Below are 15,564 nucleotides of genomic sequence, written 5' to 3' on the forward strand. Positions count from 1 at the left end.
ATCTTCTCTTATTCTTCTTCGTCTCATTTTTTTTTCTGTAAAGATTTACTAGTCCACAAGGTTGTGCGGCTCTGGTATAAGGAGTGGGGGGAGCCCGTTTCGCCACTTTTCCACTAGATGGCTACAACCTACGAGCGGCACATTAGTTTCACCTGTGGAGGAGAGATTTCAACGCGGGAGTCAGATAGCAACAGTGTGGAGAATGTAACAGCTGGAAGCGCGACTGACAACGGTACAATCGTAATTGACAGTTCGTAGTGACATATTAGTGAGAACGTATCTGTGTGTTTGTGTGTGGTGAAATTATGATTCCAATTCTAAGTCACAACCTGACAAATCGTTACTCATGCAGCAACATAAATTAAGAGTGAAGTGGAAACGGTGACATTTCTTGTGCATTTCTCAAATACATTATCATAGGATTACAGTGCATCGAAGATTGACGAGATTTTAACGTAAGTAAAAAGTTTTTTATATTGAAGTGTAATAAACATGGAGGTAGTCTTTCATAACCTGTTTTAAGAAAATGATTTCATAGCACAGATGCTGTCTCAGATGGCCGGGTTTCTATTACCGGCAGTGTGTTCAACTTGTCCAAGTTCAGAGGCATACTTTATATACAAATAATGGGAGCAGAGAATAAAGCGGTGGGAATTTATTTCTAAGACCTGTTACACACGATATCAGATAATTTGTTTTAACAACATTTTTATGTCATTGCTTATGATAGAAATTTTCACACGCAAATTCACGACGTTTTAAATGCAGCGTAAATAGTAAGCAATGTAGAGAAAAAAAAAAAAAGAATAAATAGGTACAAATGTTCGAAATATGAACACCAGCACCATTTTAAGTGTTTACTAAATATTTTAGAACATTTTCTCGGACTATACAAGGCAATAAACAGAAGAATTGCCACATTTTTTCGCCATCATTTATTGAGTTGCGTGTTTTCTGGAAAAGTGGTATTTTCTCAGTTTAGGCTTTAAAATTAAACAAACTCTTTTACATTTCTGGCCCGTGAAAGGAAATACAAAATCAATTAAGGCTTTCTTTTTAAATTCAAAATTCCTTTATATATTTATAAGGAATATGAAGCGTTTTAATTGAAGTAATACTTAGTTATAGTATTTGGATTTAATTCTGTTATTTTATATATTCATATTCTTTATTTGCCTGAAGGTACAAGAATATAAGAGGCATCGTCAATGTGATAATATAAAAAACAATGTGTCAATATTTAAAATATTAAAAGAGTGAAAAATAATAAAATTTAACTAAAATACTACATCATTAAAAAAAAAATTCATTCATGCTATAAAAGGGATTATTTTGTAGCCATCTCTTAATCTGAAATTTAAATTCTATTTCATTAAATACCTTTATATTTGTAGGTATCTTAGTATATACTTTTATTGCAGTAATTACATAGCTTGATTGTGTTTTTTGCAACCTGACATGTGGTACATTAAATTGATCATTATTTCTTGTTTCATAGCGATGCAGATCTACTGTACTTGTATAATTAGTAATATTCTTCTTTACATACATTAAAAGTTCAAAAATATATACATTGTAGACTGTCATAATCTTTTCATTTTTGAAAAGAGATCTACATGATAGTCTGGGTGGTGACATTGTTATAATACGAACTGCCTTTTTCTGCAGTAACAGAATGTTTGGAAGGTCAGAACTATTTCCATATAAAAGTATAATCCATATCTAATAACACTTTCAAATAGTGCATAGTAAACTTGTTTTAAATAATGTTTGGGAATCTTGTACATGATACTTCTCAAGAGATAAATTACTCTAGAAATTCTTTTACATACATAACTGACATGGCTATTCCACCTTAGTTTAGGATCCAAATATATACCCAGCATCTTTACAAATTCATTTATCACATTATTTTGGGTTTGTTTCAAACTTAGAGTTAACACATGAGTTTTTTCAATTATTATGTGTGATAACAAAAGTTGTATCGTCAGCAGAAAATACGTAAATAACTTATTTTAGTTATATTACAAAGGGGGTGGGGTGATGTTCGCTGAGAAGACGCCTATATATTCGTTACGATAATATTTTCTGAACTTTGAACGCTCTGTAAGTCACAATAGAACAGGTTTGTTTTCCTAGATTCTTGATGCTTAGCGAACTTTTCATTGTATGTTTACATACCGTATGGCATTCTTAGACTCAAGTTTCAACGTTTCACGTCATCCGTTCTGGCCATCGCAAATATGCTTCAATGATTCCATAGAAGAGTGAAACTGACGTGAAAGCTATTCTAAAGATTTTTCATGCTGATTTTGTACACTATTCAGTAGATACGCTAGGGGACTTCTTAGTATCGCAGCGTAGAACGACACTGAGGTCCAACTTACAAAGATATTCAAGGGACAAAGGACAAACAAATACGTCGCAATCAGGAATCGAATCATCATCACGAATACTACGCTTTAGACACATTTAATCCCTTTTTATTTATCTAATTATTTAGTGTGTTTCGTCAGCAAGGGTGTATTTCAGATTTGGCGAGCACTTCGGCGCCAAGGTACTATTTTTCGAGGCCGTGCGGCGCCAGGACACTTTTATGTTTTTCATATTATCGTCAAATTTCGCATGTATAAGATGCCATATTTTATTCGTAATTATTTAAACATTTTCATAATGAGGTCTACTCCGCAGACTTAACCTCTGTATCTAGATTCGAACCCATGTATTTTCGTCTGACATTCCATAAGAATTACTGCGAAAATGATGATGATGATGATGATGATGATGATGATGAAGAGAAAGAAGAAGATTACAACGAAGACTACTCCGGTACTACCAAAATCCAAGAGCCATGACAATTTTTCGTTTAGAAATACACCACTGTTCGTCAACATAATTAAAATGTATGACTGAGCTTTAAAATCAAGGCAATATTAAAATCCTTCATTGTCGTATTCACGCATGGATGAGAGATTTAAATCATAAAACTGCTATATACACAGTCTTAACTTAATTCACAGCTGCTACTCACGAAACCGGGCTTTCAATCTCTGTCACATTATGTGGTTTTGTGGTTACCATAGGACAGTAGAACGTTTGTCTGCTCTTTTGATTGTCCACGTTACTTTTATTCCGATAATACTGTATAAACGCATTAAAATACTAGACATGGCTTCCTACGGAAGGAAAATAAAGCCGTGTGTCCCCTGTCTTAGGACGTAGATAAAGCACATAAAATAACCTGTCTCTGATACAGGGGCATGTGCAAGGAGAGGTTGCCGAGTTTGAACCCCCTTTAACTTTTTATCTTAAAAAAAAACAATTACATATTTAGATTTGAATATATTTTTTAATCCATAATCGTTTTTCCTTCTCTAATTTTTCACTGTCAGAGTAACAAAATCTACATCGACATAAGGGATAGTCCTCCTACCCTGCCTCAATATAATCCCTGTGCTTGGTACTGCAGCACGTTCGAATTAAAAATGTTATCTTTATTATAGAGAGGGCTACAGCCTAGTACCGACCTTGTAATAAAATGAGGCCGACACAATATGAAATTTAACTTGTTGTGAAACATACTGAACAGGTTGTTTTGACAATTCTGCAGTGCTGATGTTGAATATTGTGCATTGTCGATTTTAAACTTATTTAAGAGCGCTATTCACCCGTTCTGAATTTATTGTGAAACGTTTCTTCAGCGCTTTATGCGTTTGACAATTCACATTTAATAATAATAATAATAATAATAATAATAATAATAATAATAATAATAATAATAATAATAATAATAATAATAACAGTAATCATACACACAATTTAAAATACCGATAATGTAAATTGTAATTTTAATAATAACCATCCTCCTTGACAAATTCTCTGTACGCCACTGCTTTGATGGAAGACTGCGCAAAATGTTGACATTGCTCCTTCACGAGTTTCGATTCTACTGCAGTTGAAAAGGTAGTTAAATCTACTACTTCTACTGCTAACACCACCACCACCACCACCACCACCACCACTACCACTACCACCACTACTACCACCACCACCACTATCATTACCACTATTACTACTACTAGTACTACTATCTAAATCTTTAATAGATGATATTGTTACAGTAGTTTTGAAAAATCATGTCTAATTTTAAATAATCATTGACAAATTTATTATATTGTATTAATAAAATTCATACATAAAAATCGAAATAATTTTGAATTGTATTCTCATAGTTATGAAACAAAAGGTATGAATTGTTTAAGATTGTTTGAACCAAAATGCAACACTGCTACAGTATTTATTCATAATAGTAATTTAGGCCCAAGAATGTGTAACAAATTTATATTTAAATATCCTAATCTTGTCAATTGTAATAGTTCTAGTATTAAATTTAAAAATTTATGTATGGATTTTATAAAAGTAGAAAAATTGTAAATTTAAATTTATTTATTCTTATTGCATAGTAGACATAAGACAAATTTTTATAATAATAATAAATTTCTAAATTAAAGACATCAGCTCAAAGAATTTTGAGTGACCACAAGGGTCCTGAATACAATAAACATGTACAATAATGTGATGTGATACATTAAAGAAAAAAGAAAGTTAATTGTTGAAGGCAAATATAAGTTGATTAATTGAAATAGAGATGATGATGTAATATTTGAAGAGAATCCTTGATAATATTTATAAGAATAGACATTACATAATCAAAAGGAATGTGAAGTTCCTTAAGATAATTCCACGTGAATTTTGTGATTGAACCTCCACTGCCAAACAGCAAACCAAGACGGACCATTGTTTAAGACGGCAGACAAGGTTCATATATGGACTTCTTCTCAGTATCAACCTCGGTGGCCTGATTTAGGTTTCTTTCGAAACGGATAGTAGGGTCAAGAACAAGAGCCCGTTTTAAGCGTCCGTTGATAGCAATAATGTCTGCCCGTCTAAAAGAACCATCTGATGATACACAATGTACTTCCTCATGAATCTCCCAATTTAAAGTTTTTAACGATATCGCCAAAGCATGTCGTACACGATGATGTCTAGCATTGATCAGCAGCTCGCCCCTGAGTTCTACTCTTTCAGGGGCGAACTAAAGTTTTTCTGTATATATTTTATTTTATGTTACAATTATTATCAAAATAAATAAATAAATAAATAAACAGATAGATAGATAGATGGATGGATGGATGGATGAATGAATGAATGAATGAATGAATGAATGAATGAATGAATGAACGAATGAACGAGTGAATAAATAAGATTTTAGTATACATATTCATTTCTTTTTCTTCTTATTTTACTCTGTATTTATATTTGTAAATCATATGTCAGTATACTGAGTCTTAAGAGTCTACCTCCGTTGGGAGGCATTAGTACTAATAATACTACCACCACCAGCACCACCACCACCACCACCATCACCACCACCACCATATAGGATTTCAGATTATATGAAAATTAATTTTAAAATAAAATTCATACAATAAATTATATGAGTTACTAAACTTATACATGAGTTGGCGTTTCACTACAAAAGAAGTAGGATATTTTGTTCGAAATGTAACACTTTGCTAGGAAAGAAGAGGCTATAAGTTCATACAAACTAAGTTTCAACGTGGAGCGTTTAAGTCGTCACCTATTTGGAAAAAATATCCTTTACTACAGTATTTCTGTAATTCTCTATTCCCATCTTGCTCCTTAGCGGAAGCGTGCATATGCAACTCGCAATACATCATCGCTTCTTTTGGGCAACGGGCCAATGCAACCCGCAGTATATCATTATTGGAAAAAGAAACGAAGACTTGAGTACCGTCGTATATGTATTGCATTCAAGATATTGCTAATGTTACATCCAGAGGTTATATTTGTTGTTTTATATATATTTAACATAATTGACATTTCGGACATTTACATCCGGATATATATATATATATATATATATATATATATATATATATATATTTTAATTTATCTATTTTATGTCGCTTTAACTTAGGAAGTCATATCGCGACAATACATAAACAATTCTTACAGTTTACAATAATCATTTTATATACATTTGTAAATGTTGATAGCTTTCAGAAATTTAATTAAGTATGAACTGAATGATGGGTTGTTTAGAACTGTTGATAAGTCTGTTAGTATATGGAATTGATCTCGATGAAGGTGATATAGTGAACATTCAGAAATTAAATGGCGTACAGAGATCCTACTATGGCAATTGGTGCATGTTGGAGGAAGAGTTTTGTCTAATTTTGGTGTGGGCAACTCGCAGTCTGGTGATTATAACTTCATCTTGACGTTTAAAATTCTGGAATGCTGTACTATTTCGTGAAGTTTGCTGGATGATGACTCTGTCCATGATGTTTGCCAATAGTTGTGCAGTTTTCTTGATATGTATTTAACAGCGTCTGTATGAGGAATAGATGTTAAGATATGCAATGGAAGTCGTGTAGTTTCTTTTGCTGCAGCATCTGCAATTTCATTACCAGGAATGCCCTGATGAGAAGAGATCCACATTAGAGTTATTTTTCGTAATACACCGATTTCTTTCAATCCTCTGTCAATTTTTCCCTCGCTCCTAGATCAAATGAAATGCCCAACACTTACATTTGTTTAGTAGTAAGGTATTAGAAACTTGCATATATAGTGTATGTAATAAATAATATCCTTCCTTCTTTTCTTTATTTCTTTCTTGGTCAATCTTATCTCCTCTTGTATAACAGATTTACAATCCAATGTGATGTGAGGGAGGGTATTATCATTTGACCAAAACTATATACGAACAAATTGTATCTCCCTGGTCGTGTGAGCAGCACGGCACATGTCCACCGCTGAGAAAACATAGGACAACATATGACAAGGGACAAACATCCATTGACGAAATATAAAATATGTTATTGTCCACGCTGAAAATCGAAGCACATACTCTCTCCACATAATCAAGACTGCGAACGATTACAATTTCAGTATGAAAAACAATACACGTCAGTTAAAACATATTTTATTATAATCATAATTTATTCTGAGATCCTTCGATGTCAGTCTGTAAACTGAGGCTCTAAGATGCATTACTTCGGAAACCACTGCTACAAACTTTTATTATCTATACTAATAATAAATCTGTAGCCAAAATCTTTCTGGTAATTTTCGATTTTGCAAAAATAATTGGTGATAACATGTATAATTAACCATCCTGAAACCGAAAATCGCTTTTTTGAAATTTTTGTTTGTATGTCTGTCTATCTGTCTGGATGTTTGTTACCTTTTCACGCGATAATGGTTGAACCGATTTATATGAAAATTGGAATATAAATTAAGTTCCTTGTGACTTAGATTTTAGGCTATATGGCATTCAAAATACTTTATTTAAAAGGGGGGTTATAAGGGGGCCTGAATTAAATAAATCGAAATATCTCGCTTATTATTGACTTTTGTGAAAAATGTTACGTAACTAAAGTTTCTTTAAAAATGATTTCCGATAAGTTTTATTCTTTGCAAAACTTTTATAGGACTGATATTTAATGAGATAAATGAGTTTTAAATTTAAAATAACTGCCATCTAAGGCGGTGTAATGAAATAAAAAATGACTTCGTCTATAAGGGGCCTTGGACAACAACAATCGAAAGCTATGAAACATAGCCTACAGAGAATGTTTCTGTGTTTGTATGAAGTAATATCGGAAGCTATATTAACCGATTTGTATAAGTAATTATTATTTTACCATTGGAAAGTGCAGTTTCTCTAGATGGACATAATGCTATAATGTTATTACAGTAACTTCTGAGTGAATCGAGAACAGGTAAGATTAAAATAGCTTCTTATGCACAGAAAACTTGATAGGCTATTCTGAATATTCGTTTCTTGCATTTCTTAAAATAATGTTTATATACACATTAAATCTAAATTATGTCAATCTTCATTAAAATATGGTTGCATGTAATAAAAATTAAGAAACATGTTAAAGGAATTGTTATTGCACCAAATGAGTGGTCTCTGGACCAAAATGATCGCATTTAAATTATTTAAATACAATTTAAATTAAGTAACATATTAAACGATTTATCCTTCTATCAAGCACGAATGTTCCCTGGATCAAATGTCCTATTTTAATTATGTAATTACTTTATATGTATTTCTAACGGGTGCAGCGGAGCGCACGGATACGGCTAGTAGTAAATATAATAAAACTTATCTTCCTATCAAAATGTATAATTTTTATGGGATTTTAAACAACTAAAACGTAGCTACAAAGGCTTTTGTATATTGATACGTGATTTAAAGCACGAGGTGTGTCAAACATTAATGTAGTTGGCAACTTTTTTTTGATAGAAATAAAACTGGGCGTCCCTGAGTTCGAGAGAGTGTATCTGGAATTTAATTTATTTCATTGTGAAAGACGAAGCGAATGAAACAATAAGTAGGTTTGATATTGCTATGCAGTATAAAATAAAAATATGTTTTATAATATAGAGTATTCTACAACAGCGTAGAGCTGTCTTTTGGTGAAATACTTAGGCGCACCCCATCTCAGCCGGTTAATTCGCTCCTGTACTTAAGTCGAAATTTATTGCGTGATGGTTATGTAATGTATATATGCCTCAAATTAGATAAATAGTGAAAAAAAGTGTTTTACTATATGTAAGGCGAACAGCGAAAAGAGACCTCTTGTCGCATATTTAAGATTTAAGACTATGTGCTTTAGAAAAAGGTTAACAACAACAACACACATACACAACACACCCAACCACCCCACACAACATAAACAAGCTGCATTCCGAACAATGGTACACAGACTACTCAACATACCAATGAACCAACAGGATTACAACGAAGAACTAAACACAATCAAATACATAGCACAAGAAAACGGATACAACCCCAACATAATAGACAACATAATACGTAAGACAAAACATAACCACAAAAAACAGAAGAATACAACACAAACACAAGAACACAAAAAAATACATCACACTAACATACGAAAACAAAAAAACACACATAAAATTGCAACCTCATTCAAGAAATTAAATTACAACATCGCATACAGAATAAATAACACTCTACAAAAACATCTCAACACACGAACAACACAAACAAACAAATACAACCACACAGGCGTATACAAACTCAAATGTAACACCTGCAACAACTTTTATATAGGACAGACAGGCAGATCATTTCAAACAAGTTACAAAGAACACATCACAGCCATAACAAAATTACAGAACACCTTCACATATGCAGAACACATCACAAATGCCAACCACACCTACAGAGACATCAACACAGACATGGAAATACTGCACATCCAACCAAAAAGCCAGAAACTCAACACACTAGAACAATATGAAATATACAGACACACGAAAACACACCCCAACGATATTCTCAACACACAACTCAATTTCAAAATACATAGACTCTTTGACTCTACACTACGAACGCACCCTCAAGGAAACAAGAGGCGCCAAGACCAACAACGACCAGTTCTGAAGATGACCCATAAATAGGTCGAAACATGTAAACAAGGTACGTTAAAATTTAACACTAGAAAGTCTTATCATACATATTCCGAAGTTATACAATGTTAAAAGTTGTGTAATCAAGATGTATAAAAAAATTAAGTTATTTATTGGAGAATAAGTGTGGGTGTTTCTCGAGCTCGAAAATTATGAGTGTGTATATCAAAGAAGGAATGAGTATCACAGGAGGTATTCATTAACATACTGAGGAAAAGCAACTGAGATGGTATGGCCACATAGAGATTGAGATGAAAGGTGGCCTTTGAGTTGGATACCTGAACAGCGAAGGAAGAGAGGACGCCCGGGACGTAAATGGAAGCAAGACGTCGAGAAGGCCAAGTCATCCAGAGGTCTGGAGGAGGGAGATTGGGAAAGAATGTATTTGGCGTACTGGTTAGTGAAAATCTGTAAATAGCAGCAGCCGTAAACATACCGGTTCATTATCATTTTATTGAGACTAAGATGCTTTGCAATTGTATTAGGAGAAGAAGATATGATCAGATCTTCAGTTATGCGTGAATATGCATATGCTAGTCATTATAAAATATTCTTAGAATTGACATGATTGCAATGATGGGAACGAGAGTTATTTTCTGCGATGTGAAACTGAAAGCTTGGAGCTTTATTTGCATGTGGGATAGGATGATCGCATAGAAGCATTCTATTCATGTCCGTTGACCGCGACGTTAGCATTTCCGCTTGACTTGCAGCATCATATTACAGAAAACAATGATCATATCGTACGTAGACTTTTTATAGCTCTTACTCATAGGCTCTTTCTAAGATGTTAGTGAAGGCCCACATAATGTTTTAGAATATTAAGAGGTAAGCGAAGCTCTGTTACTTTATACACGTGTGCACGCATAAATATTAATGCATATAATGTGCTTGTACGCGTATTTTATGCGTAGGCCTACACATAATTTTTCAGACAAAACTGTGTAAATCATTAACGTCACACGTGCGTAGACAAGAACATAACGTCACACTGCGTTGGCACGTAGGTTTACATATCGTTACACGTGCATTGGAACGTACGTATTTTTGTCACACGTGAGTAGGTACGTACTATTATCACACATGCGTAGGTACGTAGTCTACTTATCGTCACACGTGCGTAGATACGTACGTATCGTCTTACGTTCTTAGGAACGTTCACTGCGTAGGAACGTACTCATTATTGTCCCACATGCGTGGGCACGTACGTATAGTCACATGTGTGTGAGAACGTACGCATTGTCTCACTTGCTTTGGCACGCGCGTACCGTCGCACGTGGAAAGGTACGGACTTACTGTCATACGTTCATAAAGTAATTGTTTAGTTTTTTAGTAGGTTATTTTACGATGTTTTATCAACATCTTAGGTTATTTAGCGTCTGAATGAGATGAAAGTGATAATGCCGGTGAAATGAGTACGGGGTCCAGCACCGAAAGTTACCCAGCATTTGCTCATATTGGGTTGAGGGAAAATCCCAGAAAAAAAAAAACTCAACCAGGCAACTTAACCCGACAGGGAATCGAACCCGGGCTACCTGGTTTCGCGGCCAGACGCGCTAGCCGTTATTCCACAGCCCCGTATTTAGTTAGTGCTATGGCCATGGGTCCGAAAAATATGCGCTACCCACCAACCAACTTATGCAAATCTTAGACATTTAGTAGTCAAACTGTAAAAAAGTGGCGTGTAACAACAAAAATTTAACATTACTCGTATATGCTACTATTTAAAGTAGGTAACTGTGAAATAGGAAAATACCACTAGAAGATTCACCAAATCAATTGAAATAGAAAAAATATACAAACTAACAGACAAAAGATGTTACCGAGCTGACACCAAGTTATAATAAGCTTCTAGTTCTATAAATGACGTCACAGAAAAAGTCGAATTACGTATTTTTTTGGATGGTAGTGTTGCCAATAACATGATTCGTATAAAAATCTCCTTCCGTTTACCTAAAATCTTCCTCTCACAAATGAATAATCCCAACATAGCTACTCTTTTTCTTTTCACATATGAAAATTTATTTTCAGCTCGATTTTTTCTTTTCTCAAAAATTTGCCGTTCCTACGAATTTTCCGCCCTGGGGTCTGGCCCATATGAAGATTCCACTGCAAGAATGATGGATGTCATTTGGAATACATTTTGCAGGAGAAGCAATTGAAAGTTTGAAATGCTTAGCGCTTAAAGTTTGACTGTGATTTTCCGATCATTACTGGACAATGACTATCAGTGTTAATGCCATATAACTCTGTATGTACATTCTATATGTCTTAAGCTATGCATTGACAGTCTTGGTTCATTTTCGACAAGAAAGTGACATCCATCATTCTTGCAGTGAACTCTTCATATGTAAATACGGGGCTGAGTATATGCACATACACGAGTTCTTACAGCATTTTTCTATAGCAACAGCTACATTGTAGTGGATGCTTTGCGGATTGCAATGAATTCTCGTAAAAAGTAAACGTGCAGACGTTTCTATGTTGCGTGTACGTACTTAAAAGCTGTAACACTATACAAAGCAACAGACAGTTTCTGAATGCCGGCGATTGTGTGTGTCATTCCTGCAGTAATGAGGATGAGGAGAGGCGCTAATGGAACAACCATATGACATCCTGCGCGTTATCCGGATGCTTGAACCGTGAAATATGCCGAACGACTTAATCGCGAAGGAATATCACAACAACAATTAAGCGTTTTGTAGGGGCAATCTGATAGCGCTGCCTCCTCGTCACTGCCTGCAAGATGCAATGACCCCCGCCTCAAGGCCGCCTGGTGAACACCCACTTGCACGACGCCCGACGGCTGGTGCAGACTGGTGCAGCAGGATGCAGATATGCTAGCACCACATCGTGCAAGGACTGTCGCATGGCAACACGAGGAGAGAGATCACGAGATAGGCATTCACATGTGCTATATGTTTATTCTTTAAATGGACTCAGTGATTCTAGTTCAGGGGGGAAGTATCGCTTTATTGTGGAATATAATTTAATAGCCATTTTTATGGGCAATCTGAAAAATCGATGTGGCGTCTATGTATGTGCATACAAAATGAAAGTGAAAACATCACACTCCTTCTCAGATATGATTCGTAGAAGTATGAATAACCAAAAATATAACATTTCGTTTCTTTGAGGACATTTTTCGAAAAATAATTACATTGTGTTAATATTTTGATTTTTGATTTCATGAAATTGTTATACATTGCATTTTTTTTGTGGAGTAATATAGAATAAACTATTTATAACAATGACCTAAATATTGTACGAAATGGAAATATAAAAATTGGAGATTTATCCTTCGAAGAGGTGGAAAAATTCAAATATCTTGGAGCAACAGTAACAAATATAAATGACACTCGGGAACAGAGTGCGAATTAAGATTTCTGATGGGGGGGGGGGGATAGAATCCTAGATAGAGAATACCATACATAAAATTGTTATTATCCTCATTCGATGCGGCTCAACGCTTGGTCACACTGAGTTGCTTGTCTTGCATCTTGATCATAATAATAATTAGGCCTATATCCATGAGCAGGCTTGAGATAAGATGTGTAATTCCTAAGTTATTGATTGTTGTCAGCTTGCCGGTGATGATAATACATCAATATTACTTTCTTTGCTTACTTTATACTTTATAAAGTATACTCATATTAAAAAAAATTAGTCCACACTTGTGGTGTAACGGTCAGCGCGTCTGGCCGCGAAACCAGGTTTCGAATCCCGGTCGGGGCACGTTACCTGGTTGAGGTTTTTTCCGGGGTTTTCCCTGAACCTAATACGAGCAAATGCTGGGTAACTTTCGGTGCTGGACCCCGGACTCATTTCACCGGCATTATCACCTTCATTTCATTCAGACGCTAAATAACCTAGATGTTGATACAGCGTCGTAAAATAGCCCAATAAAATAAAAATAAATTAAAACAATTATATTTTGTGAGGGTTCCCTGGCAGGGATGTTAATATGAATTTATGAGAGGGGGATAAGTTTCCAACAGGGAGGAAATCCCCCCATACACCTGTTAATTCGCACTCTGCTCGGGAGGAAATTAAACGCAGAATAAATATGGGAAATGCGTGTTATTATTCGGTTGAGAAGCTTTTGTCATCTAGTCTGCTGTCAAAAAATCTGAAAGTTAGAATTTATAAAACAGTTATATTACCGGTTGTTCTGTATGGTTGTGAAACTCGGACTCTCACTTTGAGAGAGGATCAGAGATTGAGGGTATTTGAGAATAAGGTTCTTAGGAAAATATCTGGGGCTAAGAGGGATGAAGTTACAGGAGAATGGAGAAAGTTAGACAACACAGAACTGCACGCATTGTGTTCTTCAATTGACATAATTAGGAACATTAAATCAAGACGTTTGAGATGGGCAGGGCATGTAGCACGTATGGGCGAATCCAGAAATGTATATAGAGTGTTAGTTGGGAGACCGGAGGGAAATAGACCTTGGGGAGGCTGAGACGTAGATGGGAGGATAATATTAAAATGAATTTGAGGGAGGTGGGATATGATGATAGAGACTGGATTAATCTTGCACAGGATAGGGACCGATGGCGGGCTTATGTGAGGACGGCAATGAACCTACAGGTTCCTTGAAAGCCATTTGTAAGTAAGTATTTAAGTAGTAATTTAATCACAATTAAGTACAAGTTTCGAATAATAGCCTAAAATGGAATTGCAAATTTCATTCTTACAACCTATGTGGTAATGTGGCTGTGAAAAGCGGGCAACGTTGGAGACAGTTTACATTAGTTAGAATTGAAGGATTCCCTGCAAAAAGGAAGTAGCTCCACTTTTACAAAATTGAGGAAAATAACAAAAATATTCTAAAAAATTCAGATTTTAACTCAGCTTCTTTCCTTTTTCGGAGTATGTACTAGGTACCTAGTAGTTTCATTTTATCACTCACTCATTTACTACAGCAATTTTTGGGGGTAAAATATAAACAAATAATGGAGCTACCCCTTTTTTGAAATAAAATTGGATATAATTAGCCACATTTTGCATTGAACACACACACACACACACACACACACACACACACACACACACACACACACACACACACACATATATATATAGCCATTATCATAAACTACGACAGAAAAGATAGAGTGAACCGTAAGAAATGTCATTGATTTCATGGGATTACAAAATAGTGCAATACAATTTTGCTCGTCTTTGCTTCCTTTTCGAGATAAAAATTGTTTTATATGATACATTTCATAGCGTGTTTTGGGAAAATCATTTATTTAATTCCCAATATTCTCAGTCAATTTAAGAGAGCAGTGTGTTATGAAAACAAATGATTGAAAGAATTTTAGTTTTGTCCTTTAAATGTGAAGAAATTTGATCCGAACAAATGTAACATTGTAAAATTCCTTTTCAGAACGATAAGTTACATTTGTTAGGCTCAAATTTCTGCGCATTTAAAGGACTAAACTAAAATTCTTTCGATCATTATTATTATACTACATTGCTGTCTTAATTTGACTGAACAGTTTGGGAATTAGGCCAGTGGCTTTCCCAGAACATACTATAGAATATTTCACGTAAAACGATTTTTATCTCGAAAACGAGGCAAAATTTTATTGAACTTTTTTGTTTGAAATATCTCAAAGAATAATCCCTTAAAATTAATGACACTACTTACGGTTCACTCTGTATACAACTCCAGGAGCTGCTTCCTTTTTGCAACGAAACGACTGGGAGCTCAGCTTCAATTGAGGCGGTAGCTGGAAAACGGGCCCATAAGCAAAAGTCATATTTTAAGAAAACAATGATTGAAAGATTTATTTTTATGTAATAACGATTTGAATGCATTTTTTTTAAATAACAATTTGCATATTGTTACAATAATATTTGTCTACAAGTTTTTGTTAAATAATGCATTCCGGCTTTAATAGTGTTATAAATATATTTATTTTATAGGTTCTTTTTCCAGAGAACAAGTTCATTTTATCAACATACTTTCAACATGATTATATTTTAGCAGAAATTAAACATCAACATTGAACAGCGTACATT

At 34.6% G+C, this 15,564-nt stretch overlaps 1 protein-coding gene across 1 annotated transcript in view; it reads left to right on the top strand.

Moving 5' to 3' along the window:
* The first annotated feature begins 317 nt into the window (after positions 1-317).
* Positions 318-15,564, top strand: part of CalpC (calpain C) — a 298,680-nt gene continuing 283,433 nt past the window's right edge. The window contains exon 1 of the mRNA XM_069818993.1: positions 318-455. The gene's annotated coding sequence lies outside the window, so the exon portion shown is untranslated. The remainder of the gene's footprint in view (positions 456-15,564) is intronic.

This window comes from Periplaneta americana, chromosome 1, assembly GCF_040183065.1.
Source record: "Periplaneta americana isolate PAMFEO1 chromosome 1, P.americana_PAMFEO1_priV1, whole genome shotgun sequence".
NCBI lineage: Eukaryota > Metazoa > Arthropoda > Insecta > Blattodea > Blattidae > Periplaneta > Periplaneta americana.